Source organism: Camelus bactrianus, chromosome 25 (assembly GCF_048773025.1).
Source record: "Camelus bactrianus isolate YW-2024 breed Bactrian camel chromosome 25, ASM4877302v1, whole genome shotgun sequence".
In the NCBI taxonomy this organism is placed as follows: Eukaryota; Metazoa; Chordata; class Mammalia; order Artiodactyla; family Camelidae; genus Camelus; species Camelus bactrianus.
Window position 1 is genome coordinate 16,887,515 of NC_133563.1, and position 25,765 is coordinate 16,913,279.

The window sequence follows — 25,765 nt, forward strand, 5'->3', positions numbered from 1 at the left end:
TTGAAATAGCTCCATAGGCTGCCATGTTCTTTCATCATAGTGTGGCATAGTATAATTAAGACAGATGAAATTTAGTTATTTTTGTTCATAAAGAAAGTTTCAAATAAGATACCCTACAATAATTTACTTTCTCTAGTAAATATGGTTACAGATTATTCCAAAAATGTTTTGTAAATTCCTAAGACAGGTTCAAGTAAGCATGCATTCAGAAAACTAAGTGTTAAAAGGATTTCAAAAGTAGACGAAGCAATACCTAGAGCTCATTTGGTACTTGGACCTTGGGCATAACTGATTCCATACCAGATTTGTGTTGGAACTTGCTAATATTAGGACAAAAAACCCCTGAACTTTCTGATTTATCTGTCTCAATTTCCTAGCGTGATGTCTTTGGAATGAAGGATAGAGCTAGATAGGAAAATAAAAAACAGAAATGACATGTCCTTTTATAAATAGTCAAGAATTTCAGGAGAAAAGTTGACAGTAGATAAATATTTAGAAATAATCAAGTAAATATGGAAACAAAAAGAAAATCAGAGACATCTAAAACTGCCTTGTTGACAATTATAAAACTGTATTAGAATTTTCTTTTTATTGATAAATTATCATTTCTGAGCACCTCTGCAAGAAAAATGAATCATGACAGACTAATTCAATTTTCTTTTAATAGATTTGCTTATCTGGGGAGTGCTACAGTCATGACAAATATGGATATATGTTAAAATACATAAAACAAACATCAGAAATAAAAGGAGAAATAGAAAAATCTTAAAGCATAATGGTATATTTTAACATATCTCTCTCAGTATCTGATAAACAAATTAACAAAAAAAGTAAATTTATAGAGTGAACAATTTGACTAATAAATAATCAGTTGACATATATAGAACATTTAACTCTTATAATATTCATTCTTTTAAAAATGTACGGAGAAATTCTATTAAAAATACCAAATTCTGGGCCACAAGGGAAGTTTCAGTAAATTTCAGGTGACAGAAATTATGTGTATTAATTTCTCTGACCCTCGGATAATTATGTTAAAAACAAATGAGATAACTAAAAAAAAAAAAAAAAAAATCCCCGTATGTTTGGAAATTAAGAATTCATGGCATCATACATTTTAATTTTATTCCAATACTTGACTGATAGCCTCATAGCTAATTGTATGTGATTAATAGAGGCCAAATGTAAGGTGCATCTGTAACTGAATCAACACACACAAATGCACATACACCCATATAGAAAAATATGACTAATGAATTTAAGTTACTCAGAGTAGTAAGCTACAACATCATAGATTGTGCTGTTTCGCATGGTCTGGTTATTTATTGTAGCCAACAGTATAAATAAACATGGCTTTGCCAAGGTAAAGAGAACATACAGGCTATTACGGCTCTCTTGTAGGTTTGTCAAAAAGAATAATATCCTTATTATGCATCGCAGTAGTAAGTAAAAATAAGATAAGCATGGGAAAAATAAACATAAAAATAATTCTAAATAGATAAAAATATGTTAAATACTTAACTGTTGAAATATGTAGTGATTTCTGGTTCAAGATTTTAGGGTGGATTTCCAGCCTCCAGAACTGTGAGAAATAAATGCTTGTTTACAAGCCACCCAGTTGCTGGTATTTTGCCATAGTAGTCCAAATGGACTAAGACAACACTAAACCCATAGTAGTGCTGAAAAGAAAATGAGAGTATAGCAAGGGAACCCAAAATTTAAAGAAATCTTGGAACACACCAAACAGATTTTGCATGGGTTGACATGTAAGAGCCAAGAGGCCTGTAGCCTAAAATACCAGACGAAAGAGAAATCCTCCTCACAGAATTCACAGAGGAGAACCAGTTTGGAGGAAAGTTTTAAATATCCAAAATTTTATTGAAGTATAGGTCATGAAATAAACAGCAGTCACTAAATCCATTAAGAACAGCAGAGTAGTCTTTCCTTACCCTTTCATAACCTACTTTATTCATACGTAACATAACACTGACTAAAATTTCAATCTATTTCTCTGAAGAAAATGGAGAGTGTCTCCGGAAGGGATCAATTTTAGATATATGAGTCTGTCAGAGAATCTGAGAGGGCCTTAAGGTAACCTTGGCCCTTCACAGTAGTCTGTGAGGCAAGAATAAAAATAAAATCATGTCCCAGAGTCAATTATTATAAACGGCTCTCTCTCCTTCTACTGAGGCACTATCCTAAATTCAGAAATACTACAGAATTCAGAAATATGCATCCAGAAGCTTAAAATTGGTTCAGACCTGTGATTTAGAAATCCCACTTGTAGGAATCAGCTCCAAGTTTTTTTAAAAAATATATGTTGAAGATTTATGTCCAAAGTAATCATTACAATAATGCTAGAAACAGGAAATGGATAGTTTAACAATGAATTACCATTATCAAAATTAATGCTTAGAAAGAATATTCAGTAGCATTTAACAGGACATTGCATGGTACCAATACGTTAGTAATAGTTCTCTGTTCCAGAAATATGCATGATAGTCTTCTTTATCTTTTCTATATTTCTCCAAAATTGTATAATTAGTATATTACATTTTCAGAAGAAGAAATGTTGAATCACAAGGGAAGCTTGTAGAGATTCTCCAGGGTACTCAATAAATACATGGAAGGCTAAAAACTTTGTATTTGTACCAAAATTTCAAGAAGTCAAGTCAGAGAAATGTGACCATAGCTAATGATGGAAAAGAATAGATGCTAGAGAACAGAGGATTTTCAAGGCAGTGACAGTATTCTGTATGATACTATAATGGTGATAAGTATCATAAATTTATCCAAACTCATAGTGTGTACAACACCAAGAGTAAACTCTAGTGTAAACTATGGATTTTGAGTGATGGTGATTTTTCAGTGTAGGTTTATCAGTTGTAACAAATGTACTGCTCTGCTTGGGGATGTTGATAGTAGGAGAGGCTATGCCAGGGGATAAATGGGCAATCTCTGTACCTTCGTCTCCATTTTACTCTGAACCTAAAATGCTAAAAAAATAAAAAGTATTTTTTTTTAAAAGTGAATGATGATGCATAAATACAGGATGTCAATGAAGGTATCAAAAATAGATCAGTTTAAAACATAAGGCTATTGATATAAGTCTGTGTATTTCAAGAATCTTAGAAGTTTATTTTTACATTCATTCACTTAAAAGCTTTTTATTACTGTTAAGTCATATACATTCTGACCTGAGTTCTATTAATACTTTGTCTCTACTGCAATAAGGCACATAAAAAAAACCTTGATTACTAGATGATAGTGCATGTATCTTTGTTAGCCAGTAGCATTGGGGTATTGCATGTATTCCTAAATTAACATGACAAGCACAAAACTCAATGACATGCAGATACGAATCTTCTAATAAAACATACCGAGCACAGGTTTATGGAAAGCACACCTTCTGTTTAAGACAAGCCCTATAGTCAGAAAAAAAAAAAAGACTTAGGTTAAGTAATGTTCACTGAGAAAATAAACTTTCAGGTTTTATATGATTTCTGCTTCAATACATATAATGATTATTTTATCAATAACTTTACTATGTCTGCTGATGTTACAACAGTACCAAGTTCATGACAATGTACGACAAACAAAAACTGGAATATAAGTGACCATTTGTAGTACTTTGCAAGATGGATTAAAATACAGTACATTAAAACAAAAGTCCAAATGTTAGAGACAAAATGTGAATACCTTATGTAAATAAGTAAGTAGGCTTGTTTGCTTTTTGAGTGTTCTTGTACCAATGAGAGTCCAATATCCCTGGTGCCCAAAATATATTTACGTAGCTAAAGTGTCAAAAAATCTAAATCTAAAGATCCAATTTTCCTGTGCATTAATCATTTTCCTACTTAAACTTGAAAATAGCAATTTTCCTGAAATTATTGTCACATTTTTGTGAAACATTTGTATAATCTGACAATATAATTAGTGCTTCACAGAACATATGGTGTCAGTGACTGGGAGCCAACTAACTAAATAATGATTAAGATTGGAAACTTAAAAAGAGAAATAAAAATTAAAATATTTTAAAATGTAGAGTAAGGGCCCTATTAACAATAAATAAATAAATAACAAAAAACAGGATGTGTTCTCAATGTCAAGAGTAGAATTATAATTCAGACTAATAATTTAGGCAAAGTGGAGAATGTGAAAGTCATCTATGCTATTTTAAGAAAAACTAGAGTGATGTAATTATCCTGAAGTTTGAGGCAAAAATAAAGGCATATATTTATTTATTTTAGATGCAATTCTTAATGTTGTCTTCTATTTTAACAAAGTCAGAGTACATTTTGATTTCACCTGAAATTTTCCAATTTCAAATTTATTCCTAGGATGCTAACCATAGAAGGCTTCACCAATAGCACTGCAAGTTTCTTGAAGTCATCAGAAGGAATACATACCAATCCTTGAAAGATTTTGGAGGGGCTGCTTAAATATTGTTCAAATGCACCATGATAAAAATAGAGACACATAATATTGATTAAACAGTAACTTTCCTACTGTACTGAAATGTAATTAACAAATAAAATTGTACATATTTAAAGGGTAGAAAGTGGTGCTTTGATATGCTTATACATTCTGAAATGTTTATCACAGTTAATACATCCATCACATACCATTTGTGTGTGTGGTGAGAATGCTTGCCATACACTCTTAGCAAATTTCAAGTGCATAAAACAGTATCATTAACTATAGTCACCATGATGTATGTTAGATCCCCCAAACTTACTCATCTAATAACTGAAAGTTTATACCCTTTGAATAGCATGGCCCCATTTCTCACACCCCACAGGCCCTACCAGGCACCATTCTACTCCTTGTTTCATTGAGTTCAACTATGTTTGTCCTTTTAGATTCTATATGTCAGTAATATACAATATTTGTCTTTCCCTGTCTGGCTTATTTCACTTAGCGTATTCTCTTCCACGTTCATGCTGTCACAAGTGGCAGAATTTCCTTATTCCTTATGGCTGAGAACTATTCTCTATATTTACATCACATTTTCTTTATCCATTCATCTGTAGTTGAATGCCTAGATTATTGTTTTCGTATGTCAGCTTATGTAAGTAATGCCACGATGATTTTGGGAGTGCAGATATTTCTTCAAGATGCTGATTTTTGTTCCCTTCAAATATATAATGAAAAGTGGGATCATATGGTAGTTCTGTTTATACTTTCTTGAGGAAACTCAATGTTGTTTTCCATATTGGCCATACGAATTTACATTCCCACCAACAGTGTACAAGGCTTTCATTTTCTCCACAAACTCACCAACTTTTCTTTTTTTGAAGTGTAGTTGATTTACAATGTTGTAAAGTTTCAAGTGTACAACATAGTGATCAATACCTTTATAGATTATACTCCTTATTACACCACATCTTTTTGATAATCACTATCTTAATAAATTTGAGATGATACCTCATTGTGGTTTTGATTTGCATTTCCCTGATGATTGGTGATGTTGAGCATCCTTTCGTGCACTTGTTGGCTATTTGCATCTTCTTTGGAAGAAGTCTAGTCAGATCCTTTGCCCATTTTTTCATTGGATTATATGTTTTTTGCTATTGAATTGTATGAGTTCATGTATATGAATATTTAATATACTTTAGATATGAACTCCTTGTTAGATATATGATTTGCCAGTATTTCCTTTGCTGTGTAGAAACTTTTTAGTTTGTTGTAGTCCAAATTGTTTATTTTTGCTTTCATTGCCTATGCTTTTGTTATTATGGTCAAGAAATCATTGCCAAGGTCAATGAAAAGGAGCTTTCCCCTTGGGTTTTCTTCTAGAAATTTTATAGCTTCAGGGCTTATGTGTAAGTTTTTAAGCCATTTTGGATTAATTCTTACGAGTGCTGTATGACAGAGCTTCAGATTCATTCTTTTGATATGGACATCCAGGTTTCCCAGCACGATTTATTGAAGACAGCATCCTGTTCCCATTGTGTATTCTTGATGTCTTTAGAGATTTGTTCAGTGTTTTATGTGTGGAATTATTTCTGGGCTCTCTGTTCTCTTTCATTGGTCTGTGTATCTGTTTACATGCCAGTACCATCCAGTAGCTTTGTAATATATTTTAAAATTAGGAACTGTGATATCTCCAGCTATTTTTTTTTTCTTTCTCAAGATTGTTTTGACTGTTTGGGGTCCTCTGTAGTCCATATACATTTTAGGGTTGTTTTTTCTATTTCTGTAGAAGATGCTATGGGATTTTGTTAGAGATTGCACTGAACTGAGAGATACCTTACAGGTTTGGGGGAATTTCACAGAGAGAAGGTTAGGGCAGCTGAGAATAGTACAGAGCTCAGCTATTGACAGTGTCTCCAAGTTTAAAGAAGGGATCCTGTCAGACTAGGATGCTGAACTCTGTTGAGAATGTGCCGGTTGACTGGGGCTGCTGTCTTGGAGAGGTCATGAAATTGGTTTTAATACAAACTAGATTCAACTATTGTGGTGGGTACGAACAGCCAGTGCCAGGGTGAAGAAGCATTGCCACAGTAATGCTTCTGGGAACAGGAAACAAACAGGAAGTCAACAAGAAGCAAGCCAGAAAAAGAAGGTACTTTCTTTGCTCAGCTTTTTGGTTTCATTAGCATCACTATTGGCACAGTTTAGTAGAAAGCAGCTAACAAGGCAGAAAAGTGGTTTGCAGAGTCCTGGGTGCAGCCTCTCAAGATGAGTGTAGAAGGATGTCTTTAGATCTGAGAAACCATAATTTAATATCCAATATACCATAACAATCTAAATGACTCATGCACAAAGAAAACAGATTAAGGCCAAGAATTTACCATTTTTTCTGCAGATACTGAAGGGTCTTGACTTTCCTATATATTAATGGAAGGAGAACAGACTCTGGAATTTTGGTCAGTACACATTATGTGAAGAACATGTCAAATTGTGGAACTCAATCCACCTCACCTGCTCAGAATCTGAGACTATATCTAAATTTTCTAGGCTATAAGGAAATAATCCAAAGATAAAATATTGAAATAATGTGAGCTCTACAGAATATCTCAGGAGAGTCGACAAAATAGGTTTTCCTAAGAGGTCATTTCTATTTCATCTGCTCTCCGTACTAATCCTGAAGGCTCCATTCTGAATTGTGTGGCAGTTGTTAAGTAGGTTAAGCTGGCCTCACCAAGCCTACAAGTGGCTTATTACTTTGATCATTGTCTAATGTATGGAATCATTATTCACAAGCCTGAAAGAATTTTTGAGAACAAATCTGGTCCTGTCTACTACTTTCAGGAAGGACATATATTGTATCTCCATTTTAATCAATAACACATTTAAGTCTTGGAAAGTTATGTAATTTGCCTAAAGTAGGGCATTACAATTTTTTTATTTCATAGAACATAAAAATTAAATAGTTGAAATTGTGTCTTTTGTTACCAGTTTTAGTTTCCTATTTATTTAATCAGATGAGGTATGTAAGTTATCAATTCATTTAATATACAAACATGCTTACTTACACAATAGTATGCTAGAATCATCTTGTGCTGGCTTACAAGATATGACTGCTAAATTTTCAGAAAACTCTCAGGACATGTTAAATTCAGCCATTATTAATGCTTAAATTATATAAACTTGCAATTAAATAAATTATATTAAAAACAAATATGATAAATACTCAGAACTCATTACTTGCTATTTCACTGACTTTTGCAATTATGTTTTTTGAGGTAATTATTCCCATTATATCTGCATAGTAGAATTATTATAAATGATGTGCTACTGAATAGCTCTTCCCAAATCTGTGTTCAGCAATGTCAGACTGATAGATTGAACTTGGCTATGGTGAGAGAATTTATACGTCAGAAATTTGCAAAAACTATAAATCAAAAACTTGATTTATTATTTTATTGATTGTCTAGAACAGAGGCTCACAAAAGGCATCCTGTGGGTCAAACCTAGTTAGTCCAGAGCCTCTTCCTGTACATTTCTTTCTAACACAGTGATACCCATTTATTTACATATTATCTAGGGTTGCTTTAGAAATACAAAGATGGAGTTAAGCAGTTGTAACTCGATGGTCTGTAAGTCATAAAATATTTACTCTCTGGCCCTTTACAGAATATGTTTACCAATTTCTGGTACAGAGTTAACAAAATGATGGAGAAAACATTAGCAATGTAGATTGAAGATAAATTATGTTGTGTCTGTAGCAGTTACATGATCTATAGCACAAAAAATGAGGCAATATTCTTCTGATATTACGTGATTGAACCAAAAAAAAATCGCTCACTTCATTGATGGATGTGTAAATTTTCTGCGTATGTAGAATGCTGAAAGAAGTTTTAGTTTAATTAATAAAATATTTATGATGGTGAAAAACAGATAAATAGTAGATCATATATCAGACTTAATGACGATAAATCTACTAAGAAAAGAGTCAGTGGATTCGATTACAGCAGCATTGTCAAATCATGATTAAGTTTCAGCCATGAGGTGGCTACAGATACGAGTATAACAAAAAAAAAAAATCAATGAAAGCATTCTGTGGAATCAATGGCTATATGGAATTTACAATGAGAAGTATTGTATATTTTATCCTTATTTATAAATTGTGTACTGCATACCCCTTATATCAGTAAACTTTATAATAAATTTATGTAAGTTTATACACACCTGTATTTTTTTCCTTAGAGGGGAAACATTTACCAGCACATCACTGAATGAGAGAGATATTTTTAAACTTTTTTTAAAAAACATTTCCTATAAATTAAAAAGTCACATATATTTAAGTAAATATTACCCATTAATTAAAAACTGATATACAGCCTTTATATGGGGTAATAAAGTGTTTAAATCAAAGAGTTAAGTGCATCTTCTTTGGACTATCAATCATTTGAGAAATGAAACTATTCAGAAAAGATAGCAAAAGATGACTTTAGATGTACTTGAAACCAGAGAACATTGACTGAAACAGTGACTGAAATATTTATGTCCATTAAGTTGGGTTATTAAAAATAGTATTTCAAGATTCAATTCAATATAGAGGAATCAAATTTAAATTTTAAAAATGACACAGAGCAGCTTTAAGAATAATTTGCCACTCAAGAGTTTGGATCCACTCCAAGAAAGGAAGACTCCCAGCCTTCCGGAAACTAAGCAGGACTTAGAGAAGATGAATCATCCTAAATGAGTAACAAACCTTTGCTTGTTCACTCTAAAATTACACACCAGATAACAAGACTCTTTGCTCAGATCTTTAGTGGCTTCTTCTAAAGTTTGGAATGAAGTCTATACTCCTTAATATTACCTAGCAAGCCCTGCTGACTTTGCCAGTCCCTCTCTTCCAGCACTTCTCCAGCAATACTGGCTTCTTTATTGTTCCCACAAAATATCAGATATGCTGACCCGAGGGCTTTCACACGTCCCTTTCCCCTCCTTGTAGCGTAATTTTGCCCCGGATGTTCAGGTTGTTATCCCTCATGTTCCTCTGCGCAGGTGTTATCTGTAAGGGCTTTTTTTTCAGACCATGCTCCCTGACTACTATTGTTTCCCCCTATCTTTCTCTGTCTTATTTTTCTGATATTTATTTATTTGCATCACGTATCACAAACAGACATTATGATTTTTGTTAACTATTCTGTATTTGTTTTCCTCTCCCACCAGAGTGTAAGCGCCATGGGACAGGGGTTTTTGTGTTCTGTTCTTCACAGTACTCTTCGTGCTAATGAGTGTCTAGAAAGTAATAGCTGTTCAAAAAATTGTTGAAACAAATTGTTGAAAAAAGAAAAAAAGAAAGTTAGGCAGTTAAGAGGGAAGGAAAGAAGGACAGAAGGAAGGAAGGAAGGAAAATTTTCTTTCCTCTAATGTGATTTGTCAAATGCTTTTTAGCCAAAAAATATATATTTCATTTTGAAAAGAACCCAGACACATTCTGACACAATATGTTTATTCTCACTTTCACATCGTCTCTGCCTCTCATGCTGAGCATCTTGTGATTATCTGTACTCTTGAAGAAATTGAGATGTTTTTATAGTCCCTGTTTTTGATGGAAAAATAAACTTCTTGTCTAAGTTGAAACTAAAAAAAATAGTTATCATTAATCTGCTAACCCCCTTTATAATAGATAAAAATCAGTACTCTAAGATAACTTCATATCCCACAAGAAACTAATCTTTTTGAGTGCAGCCAACTGTATTTTCCTGTTAAATTTTTAATGCTTACTGTCATAAAGGCTTTAGCAACATTGAATATAAAACACTATATTGATAATTATTTGTAAAATAATAATTTAGTGGCTGTAAATATTGAGATTTACCTCCCTGAAAGCAAAGGTGCATATCATGATAGTCATTGGAGCCCTGCTGCTCCACGAATTCTAATTTCTTGGCAACATCTGTGTTTCAGTTTATCGTCTACTGTCAGAAGATGCCCATTATCTGTGACAAACTTCAAATTAAAATAATTATCCTGGGTAGATTTTTCACTCTTTTACGTTACATTGGAAAATATAAAGATGTGGGCATTGATTTATTTATCCCCAGGTAGCCTTAATGTTACATCCTTCTAACACAACCTAACAAATTTATATTAAGTGCCTAATATGAGGTGTTTTATTAGACACTGGAGTAGTATAATGGTGAATAATGTGTAAAAATAAGAGCTAACATTTATTGAGTATTTACTGCATGCCAGTTACTCTTCTAACTATTTTACTTGTATTAATTGATTTAATCTTCAGAAAAGAAAGAAAGCTAGCTTCTATCTGCTTATTGTGTCATAAATTTTTAGTTATCTATATAAAAATTCAGTATTATTGACTATCTAAATTTTTCTCCTGATCCTGGATATCAGAAAACACACACACACACACTTAACTGCTCTCAACATTATATATTATTCTTATGCAGAAATCACTCTCAATCATTTTAAGGTTATTAAAACCTGGTGGTATCACTAGCCTTAAAATTCGGTTGCTATTACCTTCATTGACCAAGCTGTGTAAGGAAATCAAGGTCCAAAGGGGAAGATTAGAATAAAAGTAACACCTAGATGGCACTTACTGTGCTTCCTCCTCTGTTCTTTATTCCTTAGATATATTAAACTCTGTCTTCACTGAATAAACTCATTTGAGTATCAGTTAAACTATATGAGGAGATTATTATTATAATCATCCATATTTCAGAGATGATGAAACTGAGACTGCATGCTAGATGAATTTCCCAGCTCGTGCACTTAGCATGTTGTAGTAGGCAGCTTTCAGCTCCTTGCATTTAGATTACTTGCCTCTGCTTATATACTATGGCAGGATGAAACCAGCCAAAATATAAGTATCTACTATGTCTATCATAGTATGAAATGGTTTTACATTGTTAAAGGAAAACACTTATTCATATACTCGTTGAAGAATGGCAAGGCAGACTTTATTCAGGACTATGGCCATAGGTATGGGGACTACCACAGTGGGGTTTTGCATAAGAGAGAGGGAATTGGCTCAACTCTGAATACAACAAAGGCAAGTGGGAATTTCCAGCCACAGAGTAGAGTGGGAAGGATCAGTGGATGAAAAATTACTAAGCGGAAATATATGGTAAGAGGGGATTTTGGCCAAACCAACCTAACAGAATTCTTGCTGGAGGCAGGGCAGGGTGATTAGATTTCATCTGGCACATGGTGGGGGATGAGGAATTTGGTTGGATAGTGAGAGTGATTAGATAGTAAGGATGGAGGATTCTGACTAAACCAACTGAGCAGGATTCTCACTAAAATTGGGTTCTTAAGGACAAGCCAGTGATGGGGCTTAGTTGAAAAATGACTCAGAGGAGCCTGACTAGAATTTGGTCAAAGAAAGAATTTTTGTCAGAATAAGTATGCTAAGAATTGTAGCTTGCTTTTTCTCAGGAAACAAAAACAAAACTTCTTCTTACATGAGTAATAAAATGCTTTAAAATATACTATATAACTTAAATTCCTTTGAAATGTAAGATATTAAGCATAACTCAGTCTTACTTATTCAGAGTTGTATCTTTGAGTTTTCATCATTGCACTGCAATAAACTGGACAATTTCCCCCCCCAAAAATTAGGATTACCAGGGTCTAATGACCTTGTTTGTTGCCTAAAGGACCCAGGTTAAAAGTTATGGATATTTTATATAAGTATTTTCTCCAAAAATTCGAACAGTTCAGCCCAGAAGAGAGAAAATGAATAAAATCATCTACTCCACCCTTTTAAATAAGTCGAGTGCTTTTTTCCTATAGGATGCCAGCTGGTCAAAAGGTAGCTGGAATGGTTATGCTATTTTCTAACAGAATATATGATGAAAAAGAACTATTAGTGATTAAGAGTGACATAATATAATGAGAAAGAGGTCAATTATTCAAGGAGATAGATAACCTAAATTGCACTATCAACCACTTTGACCTAACGGACACTTATAGGCCTTTCAATCCGTCATTAGCAGATACCTATTTTCGTCAAGTGCAAATAGAATATTAACCATATTCTGAGCCATAAATAAAATCCTAAGACATTTAAAAGAAGAGATGTAACAAAAAGTATGTTCTCAGACTGCAATGGAATTAAACTAGGAATCAGTAACAAAAAGTTAGGTAATATAGAGAATCTACAAGTTTCTAGAAATTAAACAGTACATTTCTAAATAATCTCTGGGTTCAAGGGAAAATGCAAAGGAAATTTTAAAAATGTTTTGAACTAAATAAAAATTAAAATGGAACACGTCAAACTGTGACGGGTGCTGCCAAAGCAGTTCTTTGGGGGAAATTATAACGTTAAATGCATACATTAGAAAAAAAATCTAAAATCAATAACCCTAGTTTCCACGTTACAAAATTAGAGAAACATATTAACAAAGCTATAATTTAACACCTCATTTCTAATAATTCAGATACTAGAATGACGTTTATTTGCTACTTTTGTAAATCCCAACTCTAAACCTATGTCAGTCCTGCCCCCAACCCCCAAAATACCCTGTTACTTATTTTTGCTTGAGGAGCACAAGCTCTAAAATACTGTATTTGAAGATAATCAGTAGTTCCACTAACTACCCTTAATTTGGGGAATTGTTAAGTAACTTCCTTATTATTAATTTTCTTGCTACACTCGTATATTTCCAGTGGACGTTTCAACTCATGTCTAAAGAACACATAATATATCACTTTTGTTTTAAGATATTAATGTTTTTCCGTTTTCCTCAGTAGCTTCCTTACCTCTCAAAATAATTTTTTGGAGAAAAACAGTAGTAGTAATTTCTTGGACTCTAAATTCAGTTAACACAGTGTTACCTCCAATTATCAGCTTTATGAGAGCAGCTTAAAATACAATAACAACTTTCCGAAGTTAAGCAGAAAAAGCTCCTCAGCATAAAAGGTTCAGTACACTTTGCACACATACACATATTTCATGACAATGAATGTGTCACTTGATTTCAGAATTTTAAGAATTTTAGGATTTCAGGATTTTAAGTTATCATAGAAGGCAAGTGGGATGTTTTAATACACGCTTAGCATTACAGCATATGGTTTAGTATAAACTCTCAGGAAATAAGCCAGTTAGTTTCTCCACTGCTGATAGAGGAGAATCAAGTTTGGAATTCAAAATATGGAGCTTTCCTTTTTTCTCTCCTCAGATCCATGTCTGTATTACTTTTGCCCTTCCATTTTTTTTTTCAAGCAGCCTCCCCTAGTCTGTGTTTAGAGAAGCAGCTGGCTGCTATTTTGTGTCAGTAGCCCCATGAAGTAGCTATGGGGCTTCTTGGGGGGGAAAAGATAAATTTTGAAAAGTAGTTCTAAGTGTGTTTACCAGATGGCAGCTGAACTGCTTGCAAATCAAAATTTTGAGATGGCAAAAATGAATTAAGATTTCGGGGTGGACAGTTTTCTAAGCACCAATGATGACAGTTACATAAGCATCCCCTAGGCATATTCACTGATTTAATACGTTGTTTGTAGCTGTCGTTCTATAAAAGTTCACGTGCTGGGAAATCATGAGCCTCATACTAGAACATGCAAATTTCCTAACAGTAAGCAAAGCTCTGGATTGTGTCTAATTCATCATTCCACCATCTGTTTAACGTGGATTTCTTGCTAGTTACTGGCTTGGAGTAAGTAATCTTTAAAATCTCTATTCATTCTGAACAGTGATCTGTGAAGTTTCATCCATAGAGCCTCTGTAGGACTCCTATAACTCAGCCAGCATCATGCTTAATACAAATTCAAAGCAAAAACAAAAAACAAAAAAAGGTTTATATCCAGCTGTGGCCAAATTGTAGCTCATTGCTTTAACTTGTCCTCCTATGAATCCAAGTATTGCAAAGAGAACAGCTGCACGGGCCATGCTACCCTTTTCGTATTAACCATGCTCAGTAAAAACTTCCAGAGAGGAGGTTTTTAATCTTAAAAGGATGCTTGACTACAGCACTGAGGTTAATTTACTTAAATTGCAGGTCATGGTTATAGCACTAGATCCCTAGTATCAATTAGATACAAAGTTCTAAATTATTATTGATACTCTCAGAAGGTATCACCCCTAATGGTCCAAACATTTATGAAGTTCTAGGATGGTATAATCAAATTATTTTGATTTTTCCTCTTGTATGTTTTGCTCTGTGGTATGAACACATAAAACAACAGGCTTTCACTTGTCATAGAGCCCATTGTGTAAACGTTCGTGTATTTGTATAGGACTATATCCTTCCTGTACGTATTCTATTTAAGTGCTCATGTTAGCTCTGAGGATGTGAATGCTTATTTGTTTCTTAGCCAAACAGTTTTGAAAACCAAAGCAAAAATATTGACAGTAATAGGATAAAGAGTATACTTTATGATAGGCCTTTCCTGAGAAATATGGAGGTGTGAAAATCAGATAGTCAAAGAAGGTAGGAAAACACATAGAAGAGTTTATTTTTGTGAAGAGATATCATTAGACAGAACTTAAATGTACGAGGGCAAAACCAACGGAGGACAAGTTTGAAGGTTATTACATAACAAAATAAATAGGTATGTTACTTAAGGAAATTCTAGTAAAATAAAGAGGGCATAAATTGTAACTTAAATGAAAGTGAGGAGAAATAAATTTCATGACTCCTGTTTTACAGAATGTAAAATATAATTAGACTCTAGAAAAGCATCGGTAAACTCAAGTATCATAGATGTATCTTGCACGATTTAGGAAAGAGAAGACTTTTCATAGGAGACCTTAACCTTTTAAGTTTACCACCTCATAAAACACCTTTTCAATCATCACAGATCACCTATTCCACCTGACTACCAGTTTGTCAAGTCAGAGTGCCCAGGCAAATTCAGTTTACAGTGTATGTATTAAAAGGATATTTCTATTTCTATGTTAGTATTATTTTATTGAATATGGAGATAACTTCAGTAAATCAGGGAATGTCTAAGAAGTTGCCGGTTTTTCTCAAAGGACGTTCTACTAAGGAAAGGGCATCAGTAATGCTGGACTTTAGTAAGATTGGAATAAGAGATTTGAAAGTTCTCAGCACAGTTTCTTCTCTCTCCTCTGATTTTCTGTGTGATTCAGACATGTCTATATATTTGAAATGACTGGTTTCTGAGCTCCAGTCACTGACTTGAAGCTGAAACGATTATTTGGAGAAAAACAAAATCTCTGAAAAGAGCTCTGTCTGCCTTAATTTTACTGTATTTCTGGGCCCATGCCAAGAAAATGTAGTCAGAGGTAGGGTCATTACAAAAAAAAATAGTGTTTTTATTTGGTAATCATTCAGATGGAGGAGAATGTGTATTCTCTGGGAACTTTAAATACCCCTGAGATAAGCTTTAAACACTGATGATAGAATATATTTAGCAATCAGATAGGAAAACATAAAGATTGAAATTATCCAGTGGAAGTGATGGTGTGCAGAAATGGATGCTCTTCTAAATCCTAAACCATGGCATAAATTTCTAGCATTCTTTCAATGTTGTCAACATATATATTACAAGTGAAAATTATCCTAATACACTTAAAAATCAATAAGAAATCTAAGTATAATTCAAAAGAATAAACAGGGAAAGATTACAAGCAAGGTCACTATAGAAAAAATATGTTAATGAGAGTAAATGCCCGCAAATTGTTCATGGTTGAAGATATGCAAATTGACACAAAATGATACATCACTTTTTAATTTAAAAAATTTAAAATGTTGTGATACTCCTTGTTGGTGAAGATCTTGGGAAAGTTAAAGTCTAACATAATATTTTGGGGAGTTTAATTTTGTTCAACTTTCTAGAGGACATTTACTCTTTTAAACCAAATGTAGTACTAAAATACATCCTTTAGACAAAATAGCAAAAATGTCATGATATTTAAACAAGAGTTATATTATTTTTATTAAAAGAAACTGGAAGCAACAAAATAGTGTATTTGTGAAATAAATTACGGTAGAATCATATGATGGAATATTATACAATAAAAAGGAGTGACTGCTTTTGCTAATATGGAGAAAAGGCAAGAGAAGGAAAAAGATTCCTTAACCGTACAAATATGTTCGTCACTTTGTTATAACACCTAAGACCTTGCTTTTTTCCCCAGAAACTGCACTGGTCTTCAAGTTCCCATTCTCTGACTATCTTCACACTACTCTCTACAGTAAGTACCTCCATGACAAATAACTAGCCTCCATGGGACTTCAGTTCCATTGGTTACATCTCTCTTAGTATCCACCACTTTATTTTTGTTTTTATCTTCTTCTTCATCAAGTTTAGATTTCAGGGCACATAATTATAGACATGCCCTTACAAATATCCTCAATTATGTCTTCTTGTCTCCTCTCTTCTCTTCTCTTTCCTCTCTTTCTTGCTCTCATCTCTCATCTTTCTCATTTTATTCACAGGAGGAAACTCTGATCCTAAGTTAAATTTTTTATACATTCTCCATGAATTCACTTTAGGGACTGACCTTTGCTGAAGTAAATCTCACAATTAGGGTCCAGTGATTTTATTTTGAATTCATTATTTCAACAATATCTAATATATGTTGGTTTCCTGATAAACTGACTTCCCTATTATCTGGTATGTCTATGTTGTAACTTCTCCTTTCTCCTAAAACTTCCAATTGTGTATATTTTGCCAATAACCTCTACTCATATTTCATTAACAAAATGAAAGCTATTAGATGGACTTATCTGCATATTCCTAAATCACATCAATCACAAAAAATCTACTTGTTTTCTTACTTAGTTTCTCTACCTCTTCTCTTGTTGCAATAGAATATTTTCGTATTCCTATAAATTATGAATTTTTCTCCTTGAGCTCGATCCCACCCACTCTTGTTCTCTCAAAGACCTCCTCCCTCAGTTATCCTCTCTGTCCCCACACATAGCCAATCTCTTCTTTTATACACCAGTACTCTTATAAATATGTCATCGTGCTCTATTAAATCTCATCCTGGAAAACAAAACAGAAAAAATTTATCCCACATAGCTCCTGTTACTCACTCACTAATTTGGCTCCCATTCCAGACAAGTTTTCAAATAAACTTTCTGTGTCTCTACTTCTTCACATATAGCCACTGTTTCAAAAAAACAACAAACTGGTCCTTTTTTCCACTTCTTATCACTAAAATTCTTTATTTTAGATACCTAGCAACTACCACAGTGCTATATATATGTGTGTATGTGTGTGTGTATATATATATATATATGTGTGTGTGTGTGTGTGTGTGTGTGTGTGTGTATATAAGTTTCTTCAGCTTTTAATATTAGTTGCTACTCCATTTTATTGAAAGTCCTTCTTCATTTGGAACCATACCCTTTTGATATTATTCTCTCACAATGCCCTTTCATTTTTTGCTTCCATTATTAAATCTTTCTTCTATTCTTATTTCTGTATATTGAATCTTTTTAAGGATTTCTCTTGGGAATAATTCCTTTTTTTTTTGTCTAAAATCTTTCTCTATGTGATTACTACAAATACTATTGCTTGAAATACTGTTAAAAACTGATAGTGTATCTTGAAGCAGTATCTCTCATTTTTAGTTGCATACTTTTTCTTCCAACTACCCATTTGGTAATATATTTCTACTTCGAATTGTGAAGAAAATCTCAAAAGCAGTATGTCCAAAACAATGCTCCTGATTCCCACAGTTGAAAATTGCACCACCAACCTTCCTGACTCAGTTCATAAGTAGATTATTTCCATTCCTTCCCCCCCGACTTCTACTTCTTTATAGTTCTATTTCTTCTGCCTTTAGCATATATTTTGATTCTGACCATCACTGTTTATTTCTACTGACATTAATTGTAGCCCAAGTCACTATTCTGTTATTTCTCCAAGTTTATCTTCCTTCTTCCAAGTTATTTTATGTTTTTCAAATAGATTCTTCAAAGAACAATAAGAGTAATCTATCAAAACAAAAACACACTATAAACCTTCACCATTAATCACGTGTCAGTGGCTTATCACTGATTAAAATCCAAACGCTTTATCATGAATGATAAGACCTTGTTTGCATGATGCAGTCCTGCCTTGCTCGCCAACCTCATGTAATACTCTATTTGCTGCTATCCTAACACTGGGAGAGTCTCTTTCCTTTGAACATGCCGAGACTTTTTTGCATACTGTTTCCTCTAATGCTATTATTCTTCCTCCAGTTCTTAACAAAGACTGTCTTTTTTTTCTACTTCTAGTCTGTATCATTTAATCTGTTTTTACATTCAGATAATACAAACTTTATTTCAACTGGCCTATAAAGTAAGAAAACTTATTGTCCCATGTATTGGAAGTCCAAACGGAATGCAGACTTCAGGTTATTTTAAATTGAACAATCAACTGGATAACTGATGGGAAATAGAGGGGAAATGGTGAGAAAATGATATCTTCAACAACGTTTAGGATTAATTTTAGGGATGTAGAGCTAATATCAAGGCAGGTTAATGGTTAAGATACTGCAGATAACTTCAACATCAGAATTTTTATGGAGGGAGAATTGTTCATGGGTTTGATATAAAGGGACTACAAAGGCAAAAGCCAGTGCAAGTTGATGAAAGTTCTACTAAATTTATGCTCAGAGAGAGGAAGCTAGAACAATTCAGCAGAAGTCTGTGGCTCCTGAATCACAAAGAAAACAGATATGAGACTAGAAGAACTTCAACTTTTTTGCCTCTCTCCAAATCCAGTTTTCTTCAGACTTATCTGCATCCGTGCTGCTGAAGGTTGCTTCTTTCCCTTCAGTCTGAGCGTATTTCCCTATTTCCAGTCTATGATTAACCTGTTTCACTTCTATACCTCCAGCTCTTTGCCTCGTATGTTCTTTCTTGGGCATATGTTAAACTGTTCTAAGTGGTTCCTTTCCTATCAAAATATGTACTCTACCCAGGTCAAATTTCTCCCATTTTAGAGGAAAAACTAACCAGAAGAGAATGAAATAATATATTCAAACTGCTGAAAGAAAAAAACCTGCCAAACAGCTTGCCCAGCAAAGCTGTCCTTAGGAAATGAATGAGACATAGAGACTTTCCAAGACAAAAAGGCTGAAGGAGTTATCACCACTAGGCCTACCTTACAAGAAATGCAAGAACAAGAAATTGAAATTAGCAACATGAAAACAAATGAAAATAAAACTCATGGGTAAAAATGATTATACAGTCAAATTCAGAATACTCCAATACTGTAATGGTGGTATATATATATCACTTTCAACTCCAATAGGAAAGTTATTAAAAAGAAAATTATAAAGTTATTAAAAATAACTATATTTAAAATAATTTTATGTAATAGAGAAAGGTGTAAATTGTGACAGAAGTTATACAGATGTAACAGATCATCAACAAATATTGTAATTGTGCTTAAATCATCACTAATCTAGGTGTGCCCAGAGTTTGCATCCTTCTATTTTGTATGGCCCAGTTCTTACATACACTTGTAAACTTTCATATGAACAGACAGTAATAATCATACTGAATAATGACAACTGGGACAGTATTAGTGAAGCAAGAGGTTGGAAAGTGCATTATTTTAATAGATGAAAAATAGAACTACTTCAGGAGAGTAATTGCTATTATTTAGGACAATATGTTTGTAAGATATATGGAGGTGGAAGATGAGGCCCTGAGACTACTGACTAACAAAAATATGAACCAAAGGAGTTAGCTCTGCATGAGGAATTTACACTTGGATGAAAAACAGAGGAGCGCAGAAATGTGTGTGTATGTGTATATGTGTGTGGGTAGGGTGGATTTGAGAGAGGGTAACATGACAGTAGGCAAGAACCAGCAGGCAGAAGGCATTGACAAAATTCACTTCTCAGAGATGGTATGGCACAGTATTGCAAGAATGGAGATGTCTAATATGCAATTTTAACTTGCTGCATTTTCTGTAATGTAAAGTCTGATTCTCTGAACCCTCAATAAGTCTGATACTCATAACTGTAGTGACTTAGAGCATAAAGGAATAATGCAGCAAGAGGACACATTAATGGTTTTGCGTCCAGCCCTCTATTTCTGATGCCTGTGTTGATGGGCACCTTTTTTTTCTAGAGGGCAAGTACATCCTAAAGGTTCAGTTTATGACCATCACTAAGGTGAAATTTATCTACCACTGAGCTAAAGAGTTGCAGTTAAGCTGCAATTTAGGAGTAATTTTAGGACATCAGGCGGGCCAGCCTCCTTTTCTCAAATACATTAGAGGGAAGTGAGTTTAGAAAAGGGGAAGCCAACATCTGGATTACAGTGATGTAACCACTTCCTTGCAGATGGAGGATGATTTAATTATTCTAGAAAATTTTATCTGTATTGATACAGCGCAGTTGAAATTAAAAAAAAAAAAACAAAACCTTCTACTGTGTTATTTAGAATGCTTCCAAACAGAACTTTATTTAAATGAGGACCATCACAGTATGTTATAATCCACATGATGTGAACTTTAAATTAGGTAACCTTGGGGCTGCAGGTTTTTACTGAGGGTGACGGGCAGGCACAAGATAAAAGACAATAGGGAGAGAGTGATATGAAGAGAGGAGTATTTCAATTTTGAAATTTAGAAAACAACCAAAGATGAGAAGGCTTTTGAGTCATCTTCTTCTGCATGCAGTAATCCATCTGTCAGATGATTTCTTTTAGTCACTTAAATGTTGCCGTGTTTATGAACCCCACCTCCCTCCCCAAATGTCCCATCTACAGTAACACCAGACAACTTGCCAAGGGCATTCACAGGCAGAGGGCATCTGAAAAACACATTTGTATTCCAAAGTAGCACACAGAAAATCACATCACCTCAAATTCTGACTAATATACAGATATAAGTAGCAACCCTTAAGATAAGAGGGAAAAAAAACCCTCTGCTGTTGCTGAGTTCTCAGCAAGTAAATCAGAAAATTTCTACATCTTAAGACTGATGGGAAGTAAAAGGAAAAAACCAGTGTAATTAGGTTGTCAAGCACAATAGCAGAAAATACCAGATTAGAATGAAATATGGGAAATTAAGACAGTGTATAAAATAGAGTAAGAGGCTTAAAAATAAAAATAATAAAATGTTCTTTTTTTTTAAATTTGTTTTAGTTTTTATTTGGGAGGGGTAATTAGGTTCATATATTTATTTACTTAATGGAGGTGCTGAGGATTGAACCCAGGACCTTGTGCATGCTAAGCATGCACTCTACCACTAGAGCTATACCCTCCCCCCACAATAAAATGTTCTTGAAAAGAAGAGTAGACAATTTTTCTGATGCTATATAGAAGTATCACTGCACTTTCATGAAGAGAGATCAGAGGTCAGCATCAGGCTCACACTGTCTTTTATATTACATGTATATTTCTGAACACATTTATCTGTTGTCCTTATGCATTGTCCAGTCACAGGATACCTTTCGGTATTTTTAAGAATAGTTTTTTAAATGTGTAGAATAAACTGGTTCTGATGTGTCTTCCCCAAATGAGCAGAATAATACCTTTGCGAGGATTATTGAATTTGCTGTCACCCTTTTTATATACACAGACATATTAGCAAGGTATGAACAGAAGAAACACAAAAGCATGAAATACTGCTTTCAATCTCTGTATTTATTCCTCCTAAGAATGAAAATGTTGTTTTTGGAGTTATTTATTCATTCCAGAGACTCCTGTGCACCAGGCTTTGTGCTAGTCTAGAACACCAGCTAAGGAAGAGGGGTCTTTAGCAGCACTGATTAAAGGAAGTTTCCTCATGGAGGTGACAAGGTAAGTATTCTAGAAAAACAGTAGTAAACTGGGCAAAGAAATCCTGGTTGTATTTTCAAAGGCATTAAACTGAGATGTCGCATTAGCGACCCACAATGAGCCAGACATACCCTCCTTTATTCTTCCTTGTGCCATCCTGCCATGTTGATCTGAGCTTAGCTACTTGACTTCTAACTGTAGCCAATGAGATCTTGGCAATGTAATGTAAGCAGAGGTTCATATACACTGTTTTAAACTGAATGTTTGTGTCTGTGCACAAATTCTTATGTTGAAGCCCTAAACCACAATGTGACTGTCTTTGGAGACAGGGCCTTTAACAGAAGTAATTAAAAGTTAAATGAGGTCACAGGGTGGGGCACTCATCTGACAGGATTAGTGTCCATATAAGAAGAGACAGGAGAGAGTTCACTCTGTCTCTCTGTGAATGCGCTCACCCAGGAAAGGCCACATGAGGACCTGGGGAGAGCAGATGGCCCTCAAAGGAAACTGAATTGGCTGGAACCTTGATCTTAGACTTACAGCCTCCAGAGCTGTAAGAAGTAAATTTGCGTTGTTTAAGCTACCCAGTGTGTGGTATTTTGTTAGGGTAATCCAAGCTAAGACATGCACTTTCACATGATTTGGAATGAGGAACCTGGTACCCAGCCACACTGTTATGGAAGTCCGGACTATCCTCCTCTGTAGAAAGGCTGCATGTAGAATCCCTGGAGTGTAAGACATCATATGGAGAGAGAGTGTATGTGGAAGAAAATTGAGAATCCAACTCCTCTCTCCCCTATTCACGTGTAGCTGTATGAATGACCCAGCTGACCTACATGGAACAAAGGACCCATCAAATTTGCACAAAAGAAGTGTGACAAGTATTAAACCATTGTTGTTTTAAACCACTTGTTCCCATCTAGTAGGTGTCTCTATGTGGTTTTCTAGTAGAGTTTGGTGTTCTGAGTAATAAATGACACATATCAGCATATATGCCTCATCCCTCCTGATGACTAGAACATGACTTTCTGCAAGTGATCCAGACGATGGCATGAGCCTAAATACTTTGGTTTGGGTTGGAGAACTGCAGGATCAATTTTATCTTCATCAAACCCCCAGGGCACTGTCCAGGTGTAAAGGAGCATGAGTAATAAAACAGTGGTTCAGTGGTGCAAAGCTTGGAACATATAATCTGTGTGGCAGAATTTTGATTCTTTGCTATCTTTGGATTTTTGCGTATCGAACTGGGATATTCTTACATAGAACAGTTTATAGCTGACCAAACTAAGTACAGTCTTGCTTCAGTATCCCGTGAATGATTCTGATGTTTTAATACTGGCCTTTATACTCATTAGCAAATACAGGTTTACAATTTTACAAACTCCAGAGCTCCATTTCCCAAGCCATGAACCCTGGCCTGGAGCTATATAACAAAAGATGCCATTTCTTTCTGTTATATAGAAAGAAATGGCATCTTTTTAAAAATTTACACAAAAATTGATTCTGTTCTTATTCTCCTAAGGAGAGAAAAATGTTATTTAATGAAATGAATTCCTGACACATCATGGCTAATTAGTAAGATACTATTATTATCAGAGTACATAAAATAATTTTGCCTTTAAAAGTTTTGAATATAATCTATGACTAATACAAAATATACTGTTTTAGTTCATTTTTTTCTATTTTTCCTTTTGCTATACTTGAATTTTGATGAAAGATTATGAAGCAAGTCTCTGTGAATACATGACCCAACCTAAATCTAATGCCAGCCCATCCATATCATCCTTCCTTAGGCGTTTCATAAGTCTTCAGATTTAAAACACACACAAACCTACACCACCAGGCTGGTATACTATATAAATACAGTGTCATCAACTAGTAGCAGAAAAACAAAAAGGAGCATTACATAAAGAAGCAATAAAGATTCCATGTGGAATTTCACCTATCGTTCACTAATGGAATTGTCACACAAAATTCTAAGATGATATTTTGTGTTCATAGCTTGAATCTGAAATACATAAATTTTAAAAAGCAAGCAAATGTAAGATTTTTATCTTATAATTTCTTGGTTTCAGGAATTTTGTCTTTTTATCTAGAGAAGATTTTTCGTTAATTGTCTTTTTAAGTTTTTAAGTCTATAACAAATTTATTTTATAAAGAGTTTCTCAGTTTTGCTGAGGTAAGATGTGGGTCACCACTGTTCTCTTTGTCTTGTATTTTGAATAGAGGACTCATGGCTTATGGTTTGACTTTGAATTCTTTGAATATTAGATGGTAAATGAGCCATAAATCTGTTCATTGCAGGAATCATATTGGAAGGATTATCTACATTTGTTTTGAATTTCCAGTTCAGATTCTCAAATTTGAGCCAAAACTATAATATGAGCAGCTGGTAAACAGTTCTAGTATCTCTGATGATTATCAATATAATGGCAAATGTGAGCAAAAAAACAGAATAAAGTCCCCCCAAAAAGATACTGATTCTCTCAAAGCACAAATTATGTTGAAGTAATAGGTTAACCTATTAAAGGAGCTTTGTAGCGACCAACTACTAAATTACTACTTATCATATAGCAAAGTACAAATTTAAAATAAGAAAACTAGGTTTGAATCATAGATCAGTAATTTGTTATTCATTTGTTCAGGATGAAGTTAACTTTATACATTTCAGTTTCCCATCTACAATAGGGTGTTTTTAAGATGAAATGGAATAAAACAAATAGAATACTTTACACAGATCCTGGGATATTATAGATCTGAATTATTGTTAGCTTTTCTTGTTATCGTAGAGGAAAAACTTTTTTCTCCATTACACTGTTTCTAGGAAAAGTTATTTTTCTCTACAATTCTGGCCATTGGACCTATACTTAACTAGTGCATAGGACATTACCTTAATTGATGAAGTACAAACATTGATCAAAAATCCTCACTTTAAGTGTTGCTACTCTATCAAATATCCTAAATCTGTCATATTAATTCTCTTGTCCTTCCCTGTAAACTTAAACTTTCACGTTCCCCTCACGTGTAGGTTTGGGGATAAGCAAGCTTATTCTCACACATGAGCCAAAACACTTAACTTCATCTTTATTACTAAAAAAAAAATGCATTTCCTGTATGATGTCTCTTTTGTTTTCTATCTCAATTAGTTCAAAACTACATTTAAATAGAGGGGTATTGATTATTGAGTCCTATTTGAACACAGTAATGTTTATCTGTCTCATGGCACAATTTTGAGGGAAAAAGGATTATCCATGTAAAAGAGCTTAGAAATGGGTATGACATGTTAAATGTTAGTTATTATAATTCTTAATATTTTTCAAAAAGTCTAAACATTTTTAAGAACTAACTGAAGTACAGTGAGGCTCAAAAGAGCTTATATGGCCCTTGTGTATCATTTTAACTAATAACACAGTACGTAAGTATAAATGATTTTCCAATTCAGGGCATGAGTTAGACTGCATGCTAACATAGTTTGTTTTTGAAAATGATTATAGACCTATAAACATCATAGCCTCCCAAAATCATCCCCATTATAGTAGAAAATGTTTTATTGGAGCAAAAATTTCAGAATAGGATTGGAGAGATACATGATTTAAATAATAAAATAAAGGTAATTATTATACTTTTAGTGCTTAAAT